The sequence below is a fragment of the Monodelphis domestica genome, chromosome 7 (genome assembly GCF_027887165.1).
Source record: "Monodelphis domestica isolate mMonDom1 chromosome 7, mMonDom1.pri, whole genome shotgun sequence".
NCBI lineage: Eukaryota > Metazoa > Chordata > Mammalia > Didelphimorphia > Didelphidae > Monodelphis > Monodelphis domestica.
In genome coordinates, this window is record NC_077233.1 from 233942574 (window position 1) to 233958323 (window position 15750).

Here is a 15750-nt window from a genome sequence, read left to right on the forward strand (position 1 = left end):
CACTTCACCAGAGAAGGACTTGTAGGCTTGTTAAAACCTGTCTCTAGCTACCTTTCCCCATTTTTACTCTTTCTACCTCTTTGTAAATAAAGCTACTAAAAGTCATTTTTGACTTGAGTTATAATATCTTTAAATTGGTGACCACAATATTACTTTAGAACTTTAATATTTAACAGAAAACATAAATTTAATTTCTTATATCAGTTTCCTCATCTGTGAAATGGGGGTGATAATATCTACTTCCCATGATTGCTGTGATGATCAAATGAGATAATATTTGTGAAGTGCTTTGCAAGCTTTAAAATATTCCTTAAGTTCTAATTATGATTATTCCTTCACTTCTCTTCACCTCTTCTTCCATCTGTAAAAAGATGAGGTCAACCCAGGTAGTCACTAAAATCCTTTCTAGCTATAGAGTCCATAGACACATTTCAAGCCTGAATAATTTACTGGATTAGGAGAAATGGGAAATTAAAGAGCAATGGGCCCTCCATTGGGAGATGCTCTACTTCACAAGGTTGTTTGTAAAGGCTAAATACAGAGTGTAGGTAAAGTGTTTTGAAAACATTGAAGCATCATATAAATACTATCTATATTTAAAAACAATGGCTATTATTTATTAAATATTTTTGTTTATTCTATCCCCTTATGTGGAATGCTTTTCAGTCCCAATATCCACCAAGGCCCAGCTTGAACCCCACTTCTTGGTGAAGCATCCCTTAGTCAATCCAGCCCACACTGCTCTCTATCTACTCTGATTTCCTTTAGTCCCAATTCTCCCTGTCTCTCATGAGATATTTCTTTCTTTCATCCTCCCTTCTCTTGTATTGTTGTGCTTCCACAATTATGATCCTATTACCTATTAAACACTTTGAGAGCAAGGATAGAAACTTATACTTTTGGCATTTTTCATAGTGGCTGGTACAGAGCATGTTTTAGCAATTCTTTTTTGACTAACTGACTAAACTCAATTAATTAGTTAATTAGGACTCCAGGCATAGCAACAGACTTTCTAAATTCTCCTCTACCTACTTGTAGCTTATTAGACTGTATTTATTCAATAAGAGGGCAGCTAGGTGTTACAGTGGATGGAATGCTAGACTTGGAGTCAGGAAGACTCATCTTCCTGAGTTCTAATATGGCCTCAGACACTTACTAGTTGCATGACCCTGGGCAAGTCACTTTACCCTGTTTGCCTCAGTTTTCTCATCTGTCAAAGGAACTGGAGAAGGACATGCCAAGAAACCTCCACATGGGAGTCACAAAGAGTTGGATATGTTGAAATAACTGAACAACATCAGCAAATTTCAATAAGAAGCTTCTGCGGGGGGAAGAAGCATGGAGAAATTAGAAGACTATGGACTTCAAAGTCAGAGCATAGTAGAGTGGAAAGAGCACTGCCTCTAAGAAAATCCTGTTGATTCCTTTCTTCTCTCCACTCCAATGGCACCCAACCTTGGAATGATGATGGAAGCCCTGAAAAGGCTTTGCTATTTTTTTGTTATTCACAAGACAAAGCTCAGGCAGAAAAATATCTGCAAAGTAGTGGAAGAAGAAAAGTCCTAGACCCTCCCACTTTAGGAAATCAAACAGAAAATGGACAACTACAATAGCAAGGAGAAAAATAGTCAGTGCGTGAAACTGAGCAGGGGATGGCACCTTTATAGGTTTCATTAAAGTGCACCTGAGACTGAAGGCCAATAATGGTGCCTGCAGTGGTTGGACTCCTGTGTGTGTATCTATGACTCCATCAAGAAAGTGAACCTGGCAGCCACCACTATGAGGGTCTTTCTACTTGCTGATGGATGCCATTAAGCAGCTGCACATCAGCAATACCACCACTGTCAGGGAAATCATCCAGGGGCTATTCAAGAAGTTCATGGAGGTGAACAGTCTCCAGAATTTTGCCCTGTTTAAATGGGCACATGAGGATGAGCAAATGCTATTTCAGAAGCTTTCTATCACTGACTGTCTCTTCTTCCTTTGCATGATGGATGGCCCTAATACAACTATCCTCAGTTTTATGCTAAAGGAGAAAGGAGAAGTGAAATGGGATTCCTTTTCCGTCCTGGAGCTCTAAAGCTTCCTAAGCATTCTGGAAAAGGAAAAACAACATAAAATCCAGAAAGTGCAAAAAAAAAATATGACAAGTTCAAGCAAAGGCAGCAAGAAACCTTGAGAGATGCCCAGGACAAATCTGGCTAATTCTGCCTGCCTTCTCTTCCTTCCTCTTCCTGGAATAGCTCCAAAGAAAAAGGGAATGGTGTCCTTATTTTATGACAGATATTTTCTCAGGACATTTCTGTTTGGACACTCTTGTGCTTGACCCCAAGTTGTTCCAGATGGAGCAATAACTTCTATGATGTTTTGTCTTGGGATTTTTCTTCTCTCCCCTTCCAGTGCCATGGCTTGACCTCCAAAGACACTGCTGTGGAAGCATTATGGGTGTTCTAAGAGAATTTTTTTCTTGATCTCTCAAACTATAAGCCTTTCAGAAATCCAATAGCTGCCTTGGCACATCACCAATCCAGGTCCCATCACTCTGTTTGGCAAAAGGAGACATGGGGAAAACAAGAGAAAATGATCTAAAAAGATATATATTTCTTCCTGGGCCTTTGTTCTCTTCCCTCTTCCCATTCTTCTCCTATTGAAGAGCTTTATTTATTGAGTCACATAACAAAATAGCTGAATGTTCAAAGAAAAAAAGAAAAGAAAGCATTGGCTCTGAGTCAGCAGACATAGATTTAAAATCTCACTTTAAATTATTACCTGTGTAACCTTGAGCAAGTCACTTAATCTAGGCCTCAATTTCCTAATCTGTAAAATGAAGGTATTAGACCAGGTGACTTCTGAGGTTTAGAATAATAAATCTATGATTATATGATCCTGGTGATATGATTGACTTTGTTGTTGCTCAGTTGCCCAGTTCTTTGTGACCCTGTAAACCAAAGCACACTAATATCGAAAGTGGGATTTTCTAGACAAAAGATACTGGAGTGGTTTCCCATTTCCTTCTTCTTTGGATTAAGGCAAACAGAAGTTAGTTGACTTTCCCAGGGTCACACAGCGAGTGTGTGTCTGAGGTCAGATTGGAACTCAGGTTTTCCTCCTGTGACTCCCTGTCTATTGCTCTATCTACTGACTAGCTTAACCTTAATCTTCATTGTAAAGTTATAATGCTCATGGTATTTTATTTTTGAGTATTTGCTGTGGAGCTAACAGAACTATATAAAAATAATTTTTATTATTGCAACCACTGTTAGGTTTGAGAAGGCAGGGCCAAACACCTGTGAAGAAATATAGGGTGTCCCAAAAGTCTAAGTGCAGTTTTATATTATTAAAACTTAAAAGCTTCACTAAGCCTCCTGGGACTCCCTTTATTGATGAGGAGGGGGGTGGGGAGGAAGCGAGTGAGAAAGTACTGAAGCAAATGGCAGAAGATGCTCTAAACAGGGCTTCTTAACTTTTATTTGTGTAATGGACTCCTTTGGCAGGCAGACTAGTAAAATCTGTGGGCCTTTTCTCAGAAGAATTAAAAAAAATGCAAAACATAAAATCTATAGGATGACAGAGAAAATCAATTATGTTGTGCTACTGTGATAAAATATTAAAAAAATAAATTAATGGTCAAGAAACCTGCTAAAGGAAAAGTTGGCTCATTGAATTATAGGAGTAGGGCTGGTGGAGACCTCAGAGGTGATACAGGCCAACCATCTCATGTTACCATTGAGGAAAATGAAAGGTAAATCCCCATATCAAGGGTTCAAGTCCTATAATCTTTCTATAGATTGTCTCTTTCAAGACTTTGCCTTCTCATTTTTCAATATCCTTTGGCTACTGTTCCAAGTTCTTAGTCTTCTAAGATGACCTTTGACTCTGAAAGTATGATCAGCTTCTCATTCCTAATCTCATATCAATTTATCTTAATTTGGTGCCACGGATCTATTTTTGACAAACATTTTATCCCCTTACCTCAAGTATATATGACTACCACTTTCCTTTTGCCCCATTCATTTTAAATCCTAGGCACATTTTTTTAATTTGGAAAATTTTATTTAATTAATTAATTTAGAATATTTTCCCATGCTTACAAGATTCATGTTCTTTCCCTCCCCTCTCCCCACCCTCCTCCCATAGTCAACACGCAATTCCACTGTGTTTTACATGTGTCATTGATCAAGATCTATTTCCATATTGTTAATATTTGCACCCAGGTGATTGTTTATAGTCTACAACCCCAATCATATCCCCTCAACCATGTGATCAAGCATTTGTTTTTCTTCTGTGTTTCTACTCCCACAGTTCTTTCTCTGGATGTGGATAGTGTTCTTTCTCATAGGTCTCTCAGAATTGTCCTGGATCCGTCCGTTGCTGCTAGTAGAGAAGTCCATTACATTTGATTATATCACAGTGTATCGGTCTCTGTGTACAATGTTCTGGAGGTTGTTCTAGTCTCCATGGAATTCCTCCACTTTATTATTCCTCTTAGCACAATAGTATTCCATCACCAACATATACCACAATTTGTTCAGCCATTCCCCAATCGAAGGGCATCCCCTCATTTTCCAATTTTTGGCCACCACAAAGAGCACAGCTATGAATATTCTTGTACAAGTCTTTTTCCTTATTATCTCTTTGGGGTACAAACCCAGTAGTTCTATGGCTGGATCAAAGGGCAGGAAGTCTTTCAGTGTCTTTTGGGCATAGTCTGGACATATTTTTTAAATGTTAATTTTATTTTTTTTAATTAACAGAAATCTATTTTCCTTTTACTTCAATTTTCCACTCCATTTGGTGAGGGTGGGGAAATAAGTTCTTTGTAATAAATATTCATAGTCTAGCAAAACAATTCCTTCATTGACTGTGTTTTCAAAAAATATCCCAATTCTGCTTCCAGAAACCATTACTAGTCTTTCAGGTGGGTGTTGTGGCAAAAAATGGAAAACCAAAATCAAGAGGATTCATCAGTTTAGAAATGAATGAACAAATGGTTGACTACTCCTGTGATATTTAGTTCTTTTTGATTTTTATAAACCCTTACTTTACATCTTAGAATCAATACTGTGTATTGGTTCCAAGGCAGAAGAGTGGTAAGGACTGGGCAATGGGGGTTGTGACTTGCCCAGAGTCACACAGCTAGGAAGTGTCTGAGGACAGATTTGAACCTAGGACGTCTCCCATCTCTAGGCCTGACTATCCACTGAACCACTCAGCTGTTGCCTAGTTCTTTTTTTTTTTTTAAACTCTCATCTCCCATCTAAGAATCAATACTGTTATTAGTGCCAAAGCAGAAGAGCAGTAAGGCATGGGCAATGGGACTTGCCCAAGGTCACACTGTTGGGAAGTGTCCAAGGCCAGGTTTGGCTACTTAGTTCTTAGGGAATTATCATATCATTGAATCCTTCTCTTCTCTCTTCCCCCCATTGGTGTGCAGAATATTATTTAATTTTGGGGATGAGGAACTCCAGGTGAAGAAACTTCTTCTGCCCTGTAGATCAACAATTAATAGCTGTTGAGTATTATTTGGGGAAATTGTGAGGCTAAGTGACTTTCCTAGCATCTCATAGCCAATAAATGTCAGAGGAGGAACTCAGATCCAGCTTTTCCTAATGATAAGCATGGTTCTCCATTCATTAATATCATAGCACCTTGACCACGTCTCGAGGAACTGATGGATTTGAAGAACAATGACATCACTCCTGTTTGGGAAGAATATTTCTCTGAATAGATCACCTTCCCTTTGGACTGTTGGAGAAATTAGAGAAGAGATCTGTATGTTTAAGAGAAAACTTATTATTCAATTGGTGGTGTGGCAGCAGATCAAGGCAGGTACGAGTGATGGACTATCATGGCTTAATCTGTTTCCTAATCCTGGCTTCAGCAGCCTCACTGAGAGCTGCATTTTCCCTTGGCAGGGTTATTTTTAGAATGCTGCTGAGCAATCAGGACTGGGTGGACCAAGAGCTTTCCTTGATCAAGCAGCCCTTCAGGAGACTGGGAGAAGTATGAGAGCTTCAAACTCCCGGAAGAGGGTCAGAAAGTGGGAGAGAGGGATGGAGAAAGAGGGGTTGAGTGGGGTAAAGTCTCCAAATTTGAGTTTTCCTGAGTAATGTGACTTGTGTAAAGTAACATTTTTTGAGGAAATACATTGTAATTAAAAAAAAAAAAACCTTTATAATTCCATTCATTTGGCTATTCCCAGATCCATAATTAGGGCAGGAACTTTGTCCCAGAATGCATTAGGAAGCATTTCTAGACTTTCAAAAGTGTTATTGTTTAGTTGTTTGACTCTTTCTGACCCTATTTTGGGTTTTCTTGGCAGAGCTACTGCAGTGGTTTGCCATTTCCTTTTCTAGCTCATTTTACAGATGAGGAAACTGAGGCAAACAAGGTTAAGTGACTTGTCTAGGAGCACACAGCTAGTAAGTGTCTGAGGCCAGATTTGAACTCAGGAAGAGGAACCTTCTTGACTCCAGACCCAGCACTCTATCCGATGTGCCTCCTTCCTATCCTTCCTTCAAAGGCATAGAAACCTGTGAAGCATAGTACCTATTTTACAAGGGTAATTCACTAGCATAAGAAGCTACCCGGTCCTAAGCTCTTACATATAGAGTTGGGAGAGCATGTTGAGTCCAGCTCCTTTCTAGGTATACAAATGACTGAATGTCAGTCCACGGAGGTTGGGACTTGCTTGGGGTCACACAGATAGGAAGCATCAGAACTAAAGTTTAAATTTAAGTTCTTGATCATACTCTGCCTTCCTGACTCAGGTCAGACTGATTGAGTGCCCCTGGACACGTTCAGCCATATATATTTTCCCTTTTTGAGAACAGGGAAGTTTCTAGTCCTGTTTAGATTTTCAGCCCCTGGGGCAATGCATACAGTGGGTGCTTAATAAATGCTCCTGGTGTCAAATGGAAAAATTGAAGCATCCTCTCCCCTCCTTTTGTGGTTTTTAAAAAATGCAATGAATTTCTGAGGGCAGTTGATGTGGGAGGAAAAGAAAGAAAAGAATCAGAAGAAATGAGAGAAAAAGGAACATCTTCACAAAGCCTGTGAAAGTGGGCCTTATCCATTATAACTATTTTTTTCCCCAAAAAACAAAGCACCATATCCAGAGGGAAACCAGCTTCTCTGAAGAGAAACAGTTAAAATGAGCAACTTTTCTCTTCTCTTAACCTTATTATAACACACTTGTGGCTGACAGTACTAAGACCATCTTAGCGTTCCAATGTCATGGAAGTGTAGACGGGAGGCAATCTCGATATAAAGAGGACTTGGGGTTCAATCCTGCCACAGATAATTACTAGCTGTGAAAACAGACAAGCCACAACTTCTCTGAACCTTCATTTCCAAGTCTGTAAAATGGGGTTAATTTTCTTCTGGTTTAGAAAAATCAGCTTCACCAGTTTATTTAATTCATCTTAAAAAGTATTTATTTATGGGGGCAGCTGGGTAGCTCAGTGGATTAAGAGCCAGTCCTAGAGACGGGAGGTCCTAGGTTCAAATCTGGCTTCAGCCACTTCCTAGCTGTGTGACCTTGGGCAAGTCACTTAACCCCCATTGCCTAGCCCTTACCACTCTTCTGCCTTGGAGCCAATACACAGTATTGACTCCAAGACGGAAGGTAAGGGTTTTACTAAAAAAAAAAAGTATTTATTTAAATATAAAGATAAATACTAGTAGTAGTTTTACTGGCTTAAAGGGCATGTAGTTTTGTGACCCTTTGGACATGGTTCCAAATCACTCTTTGGATTGCTCATAGCTCCACCAACAGGGTATTAGTGTCCCAATCTTCCCACATCCCCTCCAACATTTATCATTTTCCTTTTTGGTCATATTAGCTGGTTTGATAGGTGTGAGGTGGCACCTCAGAGTTGTTTTAAGTTGTATTTCTCTAATAAATAGTTTGGAGTATTTTTTCACATGATTAAAGAAAGTTTTAATTTCTTAATCTGAGAATTGCCTATTCAGATCCTTTGACCATTTGTCAATTTGGGAATGCTTTGTATTCTCATAAATTTGCCTCAGTTTTCTGTATATTTGAGAAATGAGGCCTTTGTCAGAGATACTTACTATAATTTATAACAATATAAATAAGTTAATATAACTTACTATAATATAAACTCAATTTGTTATTTTCCTTCTGGTCTAATCTTCTAATATCGGTTTTGTTTGTGAAATAATCTATTTCTCTTAATGTAGTCAAAATTATCTATTTTAAAATTTGCATTTAATTCTTAATAGTTTTTCCCCAACTTCACTGGAAAGTTAGACTAGACAACAACTTCATGGCTGTTTTAGAGATGAATGTAGGCCAGAACCTAAAGCAAAAAAGTCAGTGTTAATAAAAATGGAAAAAGTACTTCTCACCACTTAGGTTTTATGCTGATTTAGGCTGCTGATGCTTGGCCCTGTGCAGCTCACCATGGCTTTGAGATTGGAAAAGGTGGAAAGTTTTATGAGATGGAAAAGTCTTTGTGGTCTGATAGATTTTTGGGGGGAGGGGAGAAGAGGGAGTGGAAAGTGGGATAGAAGGAGTGAGTAGGGATATGGGGGGGTAGGGTGGCTCTCTTTCCAAGGCTGTTTTAAAATAGAATAATAGACAAAATGTGCTGTAAGGAAACAAGATTTATTATAATATTTTAGTGACTTTTATTAGCATTAACAAATATTTTTTAATCTGTGCTTCTGTGGTATTCAGAAATCTTAGACAAATGTGTGATATACCAAGATGCAAACTTCGTGAATAATGGCCATTTTTGCCAAGTACCCTCTTGAAGTTCTTTTGCCATTAACCTTAGAGAAGTTATAAAGGCCCCAGTGAATTTGAGGCTATTCTTCCAACATACAAAGCATAAAGGAGCCAGACACAAATTGAATTAATGCGAACAGTGATAGCTTGTTGTTCCCATCACCTTTGGATTCTAAAAGACTCAGATTCAATTTCTGGGAACTTTTAATGCTAACCTTACCTAACTGTTGCACTTATCCCAAATCAATTAGAAAACTGGAAACTTCTGAGGTTAAATCTAGTCCAGGCATTCAGTTATTCAACATGCTAATAGATCCAAACAAAGAATAGCATTGAAACACTAAACCTGTGATAGCAAACCTATGGCACATGTGCCAAAGATGGCATGCAGAGACCTCTCTGTGTGCATGGGAGCCTTCGCCAGCCAGTGCTTCTCCATTCCCCCTCTCCACTACACCTCCCCCACCCTCTGCCCATCAGTCCAGTGGAAGCATTTACTCCCTCCCCTGAGCAGAGAACCTGGGCCACTTCCCTCTCCTTCTCCCTCCCATATCTGGGGTAAGATGAAGGGAGGAGAGGCAAGGCATGGTATTCAGTCTGGGAGGGCAGGGTATGGCATGCAGTCAAATTCTCTGCATCTCTGATCCTGAATAGGAAGACTTCTTCCCTGATTCCCAAATAAACTTCATGCTTAGTGGGGATCGGTGAAGACGGAGGAGAGCTGTGCATTACAGCCACACAGTGCTTTGGGCAGGGGGTTTCTTACACTGAAGAAGTTACATATTGTCATCTGGAATATTGTATCAATCTAGGCCATGAAATTATTGAATTAAAAATGTTTTCAGTAAGTAAACATTTTTCTCCCTCTAATATCCAACCCCCCCCAGAAGAAAAAGGAAGAAAAAATAGAAAGTGAAGTTTAAAGAAGGATCACAGAGGGAAATTTAGAGACTATTTAGTCCAACTTCTTCATTTTAGAAACTGAGGTCCAGGGAAGTTACAAGATTTGCCCTCATGTAGTAATTGGCAATATTGAGATTCAACCTAGGTCTTCTGATTAAAAAACCTTTGCTTTCTCCCCCTTGTGCCACACACAAGTGTATTTATAAATTTCTAAGATTATAGGTAAGACTCTAGCCTCATTTACTTCCTAGCTGTGTGACCCTCGGCAAGTCACTTTAACCCCATTGTCTAGCCCTTCTTGCTCTTCTGCCTTGAAACAAATACACATTACTGATTCAAAGGTAGAAGGTAAGGATTAAAAAAAAAAAAGATTATAGGTGAGGCAGTTAGGTGGCTGAATGAATAGAACACTGAACCTGCAGTCATGAAGATCTGAGTTCAAATTCAGCCTCAGACACTTGCTAGCTGTGTGACATTAGACAAATCACTTAACTTCTGCTTGACTTGATCCCCTAGAGAAGGAAATGTCAAACCTTTCTGGTATCTTTGCCAAGAAACCCTCACACAGTATTCAAGTCAGATAAGACTGAATACCTGAACAATAATAAATATTATAGGTTCTAGAGAGGATGCCAATCTGCATAAGTACAGATTATTCTTTAATAAAATTTCTGTCTCCCTCTCCAGTTTTTATGATGGACTCCAAAGAAAAGTAGAAAGAACAATGAATTTGAATCAGAAAATCTGGGTGACATAATCTAGAACCTGCCATTTATTAGCTGTGTGACCTTGGACAAGTCACTTTTCTCTGAGCCTCAGGTTTCTCATTGTAATGGGGATAATAATAATTATAGTTCCTCCTTCACAGGATATTGTGGATATTAAGTAAGATGACATGTTAATTTTTTAACCATAAAGTGCTATAAAATGTAATTTTTTATCATGCTATATTTTATTATAGGGACAAAATAAGAATTTATTCTCACTTTGTTCTTTAGCCTTGAAGCATCATTTTCAACCTGTTCATCTCTACCTATCCTTGAAAATCCAATCCAACAAATGTAATAATAACAACTAACATTTACATATCATTTTAATATTTGTGAAGCAATTTACAAATATTAACTTATTTCATTCTCACAATGATAGTAGGAGGTAGGGGCTAATTTCCTTTCTATTTTTTTTAGACTGTTGCCTTTAATCTTAGAATCAGTTCTCTGTAGCCATTTCAAGACAGAAGAGTGGTAAGGACTAGACAATGAGATTTAAGTGACTTCCCCAGGGTCACCCAACTAGGAAGTGTCTGATCAGGATTTGAACCCAGGACTTCCCATCTCTAGGCTTGCCTCTCAATCCACTAAACCACTTAGCTTCCCTTGCTACTATTATTCTTATTAAGGAAACTGAGGCAGACAGAGGTTGAAGTGACATGCCCAAAGTCTCATAGCTAATAAATGGCAGGTCCTAGATTATGTTACTCAAGTTTTCTGATTCAAATTCATTGCTTTTTCTACTCTTCTTTGGTGAACATCATAAAACCTGGAGAGGGAGACATGAGTTTTGTTAGAAGGATACCTTCTTCTAATGTGGATTGACATCTTCTCTGAGAACTATAATCTTTATCATTGCCCAGTCATTCATTTGTCTCCAACTCTTTGTAATCACAGTTACTAAATGTCAGATTTGAACTCAGGACTTCTTGGTTCTAGGTCCAGTGCTCTATCTGCCACAAATATTCCTTTATCTCAGTCTTCCAGAGTTTAAATCTGGCCTCAGATACTTACTAGTTGTCTGAGCCCTGGGTAAGTCACTTAACCCAGTTTGCCTCAGTTTCTTCATCTGTACGATGAGCTGAAAAATGAAATGGCAAATCACTCCAGTAACTTTACCAAAAAAACTCCCTAACAAACCCAGATGGGGTCCTGAAGAGTTGGACAGGATGGAACAACCATTTTTGTAGAGGGGAAAACGTCCACCTTATTGATGAGATTAGCTGGTAATTAACAACTCAGCCAAACCAAGCAAAGGGGGATGACCCAATTATAGAGACTCAGAGAGTTTCAGCCACTTCCCCAGGTGACAGGTCCAAGACTTGAATTCAGTTTCGGGTTTCCTAGGGCACCCAGTCTAGTGCCTCTCTGACTTGGCCATGGTGCCCCTCACCATGAAAGGGCAACAATCTTATAATACAAATTAAGTACAGTCAGTGGTCCTTGGGTGCCTTGTATGCTCCCAGCCCTGTGCCAGGCACCAGGAGAACATGGAAGCTCAAGATGTGGCCTTTATCCAACATGTGTGGAGTGCCATTTCCACCGACAACCTGATGTTACACAGCTGGCCACCATCACTGAATCGGCATGCTGCAAACGTAACTCAAGGTGGTAGAGATGAATGAAAACAAGATCTAGCTATTGCTCTAGCCATCTAATTTTCCACCCTCATTAAAGCTTTGAAACATTAACAAATGGCTATCAGGATGATTTTAAAAAGAAGCGGAAAAAAAATAGGATGGTTTCCAAAGAGGGCTTTGATTTTGATTGGCCTTCCAAGACCATTCCTTGCCAGGTGTCAGTAAATCAGCCATTCATTCTGAAGAGAGTAGCAAGCTATTAAAGCATTCTGCACAGTACCATTCACTGGGAAGCCAAGACCCTTATCTTGGATTGTTAAAGTAAGCAGGATTTCACATATTTGTTTTTAAAATCTTAATTTTGGGGGGCAGGGGGGATTTTGAATCTGACAAAAGCCCCAAACAGAATATTCTCAACTATAAGCAGCAGACAAAGATTGTTCATAAAACTGTGAATCTCATTTTAGGCAATGAATTTATTTATAAGAACTCTTACCTTCTGTCTTAGAATCAATACTGTATATTGGTTCTGAGGCAGAAGAGCAGTAAGGACAACAACAACAAAAAATAAGAAAAATGAAAAATGGGAAGGGCTAGGCAATGGGGGTTGACTTGCCCAAGGTTGGAAAGATAGGAAGCATCTGATGCCAGATTTGAACCCAAGATCTCCTGTCTCTAAGCCTATCTCTGTTCATCAAATCATCTAACTGCCCCACTTTATTTTTACTTAAAAAAATATCTGCTTTCTTAGAATCAGTACTAGACAGCAGTTCCAAAGCAGAAGAGCGGAAGGTATAAGCAATAGGGGTTAAGTGACTTGCCCAGAAGTATCTAAGGCCAGATTTGAACCTAAGACCTCCCATCTCTAGGCTTGGCCACTGAGCCACCAAGGAATGCCTCCTCCCCTTCTATTTTTGACTATCAGTGTCACTAGTCCCTGTCCCCCCCCCCCTTAATTGCCTCTACCTCTCCCCCCAAAAGCCTCATAGCTCTTTGTTGTAATAGCTTAATAAAACCAAGTAGAAACTATTCCACATATTAGCCATGACCAAAAATGTATATTTCATTTCAGACCTAGAGTCCATCACCTCTGCTTAGAAGCAGAAAACATCCTTCATTGCCAGTCCTCTGGAGTTATGTTCGATCAGGGTTCTTAAGTCTTTCAAAATTGTGTTTCTTTATAGTGTTGTAGTCATTATATAAATTGTCTCCCAGTTCTGGCCACCTCACTCTGTTTCTGTTCATATAAGACTTCCCAGGTCTCTCTGAATCCATCTCATTTATCCTTTCATATGGCTATCAAATATTCCAGGATTTATTTGTAAAAAATTATTCTTTTACTGCTCTTTCAATTCTTTCTCTTGGATGAAATAAAATCTGATCAATATTGGTAGGGAGAGGGGACTGAGAAGCCTCAATAATGTGTGGTCTGTAATCTTGACACGTCTTTTCTTTTTGACTTGGCATTTGGAAAATTACCATTTTTCTTTGCTGATCCTACATGCTACTTGGATACAAATCTTTTCACTCTGCCTGACTTTGTTGCTGAGTATTAGCTTTGGAGTTCAGGTAATTTCAGGTGAGTTGCTTGATTACCAGCAGAGTTGACCCCAATCCACAGAATTGAAGAGATCGGGTAACTAGAGTCAAGCAAAAAACTGTAAACTGCTATCTGTATTTCACTGGTGTCAGTAACACAGGGAGCTGCTGGCTGCCAGTCATCCACCATATTGATGAGATTAGCTGGTAATTAACAACTCAGCCAAACCAAGCAAAGGGGGATGACTCAATTAGCAGAATGTCACTGAATCTAATTTCCTTTGCTTATCATAGATTTATTCTCTCATGAATTAGAAAAGAAGAACAGAACACCTTCAGTGGAAGATATAACAGGGCTTAAAGGCTTAAATATTTTCTAACCTCTTTAGGCCTCCTGGTCCCTTTGGCAGGGATACTGCCAATCATCCAAATTGTCTGGGAACTGATAAATGGGTCCTAAGCTGGAGAAAAATGGAAGGATACCATTTTCTATTCACTGAGAAAGTTGGGATGGCTAGATCAGATTTGTCTTTGTTCGGGATTCTTTATTACCACCCCCCTCTATTTGTTATAGAAACCTCTTGTTCATGATATTTATTTAATTTTTAAAATCCTCCCAGAATTCTAATTTATTTTATTTTTTAGTTAGAATGATGACATTCTAACCTTCTGGATTTTAAATACCCAACATGAAAACAGAGTTATTGAGATAATTTTATTTCTAAAGCCTGCAAAGTTTATATTAAAATATTATTTCTCTCGGTAATAGTTTTTATTATAAATATCTTCTCAAGTATTTAAGGTAATAAATACTTTGTACTGAAAGGTGACCAATGATATGATATTGGGATCAGAGGACAATGATCAAGTCAGGCACAAACAGTCCATGAAAACACTTTTGGATGGATGTCTCTAAATTTGTGCAGCTCGTGTTTCTTTTGTGCCACTTTGATTTCCCTTTGCTCACGAGCATACCAAACTGGGAGATCCTATGCAAGTGTCTTCCGTGTCCCACAATTGATAAAGTTCTTCAGAGAGACCTTTAGTGTCCTTGTACTGCTCCTTATGATCTCCACGTGAGCCCTTGCCTTATTCAAGCTCTCCATGAAATAGCATTTATATATTAAAAAGAAAACTACCAAAGGAGATAGTTTGATTGGAAAGGACCTAGATGGCTCTTAGAGACAACCTCTGCATTTTTTCCCATTCCTTATCCCTTATCCTTACATATAAATGGCAGTTTGGCATTCAGGCTATTTGGTCAGCCCATAAGAGTTTTACTCTCTGCAGTAGAGCCTGAATGCCTGGCAGCTCAGCCCCAGAGAGAGCCTCAGTGTCTAGTTCCTTTATCTTGTCAGGTGATCTGCAGAATCTTCTAAGACTTCAAATGGAAGTAGTTCAATTTTCTGGCATTCCCAATTATTTAAGGTTATCATACCTAGAACTAAAGTTAGGTGGCGCAGTAGATAGAGTGCCTGGCCTGGAATTCAGAAGTCTCATCTTTCTGAATTCAAATCTGGCCTCACACACTTACTAGTGGTGTAGCCCTGACCAAGTCACTTAACTCTATTCACCTCAGTTTATTCATCTGAAAATGGGCTGGAGAAGGAAATGGGAAATCACTCTGGTATCTTTGCCAAGAAAACCCTGAATGGGGAATGAATAGCTGGACTGAAAAGCTACTCAGCCACAGTAATAGAACTCAATAATAATAATAATAACTTTATCTAGCTTGGGAGTACTAGGGTTTTTCCCCAAGGTGCTATCATGGATGGAGGTATTTCCTTTTCATAGTAGTAGAACAATAATGTGAGTGGAATAGCTCCATTGATGACTCTGAGATGACATCTGAGAGGATGAGGTTCTTTTGGGTCCGCCATTCCTCAAAGAACCAGCATTGTGGAGAAAGTGGCCTTCTTGACCTCTGCTGGAGTAGCCACTTAGCAAAATAGGTTATGATATTCTCCTGGAGCTCCTCAACCCATCTGGGGCACTCATGCACTTACTCCATGTGGGACCTGGCAAAATGAATCAGCTTCAACATGTCCTGGGGCTTCCATCTCTCCCCACCGCCCCAATGCTGGTATGACTTTTCCTAACTGGGGTATGCTGCCCATTTGCTGTCTCATCTCGGGGCTTATAGTACAACAGGATGTCTGGTGGATCAGTGGTGATAAATGATGCATGCCAGCCTATGGCATCT

At 39.2% G+C, this 15750-nt stretch overlaps 1 pseudogene; it reads left to right on the top strand.

Moving 5' to 3' along the window:
* The first annotated feature begins 1443 nt into the window (after nucleotides 1–1443).
* On the top strand, nucleotides 1444–2205 carry LOC100618534 (ras association domain-containing protein 5-like; annotated as a pseudogene).
* Nucleotides 2206–15750: the final 13545 nt, after the last annotated feature.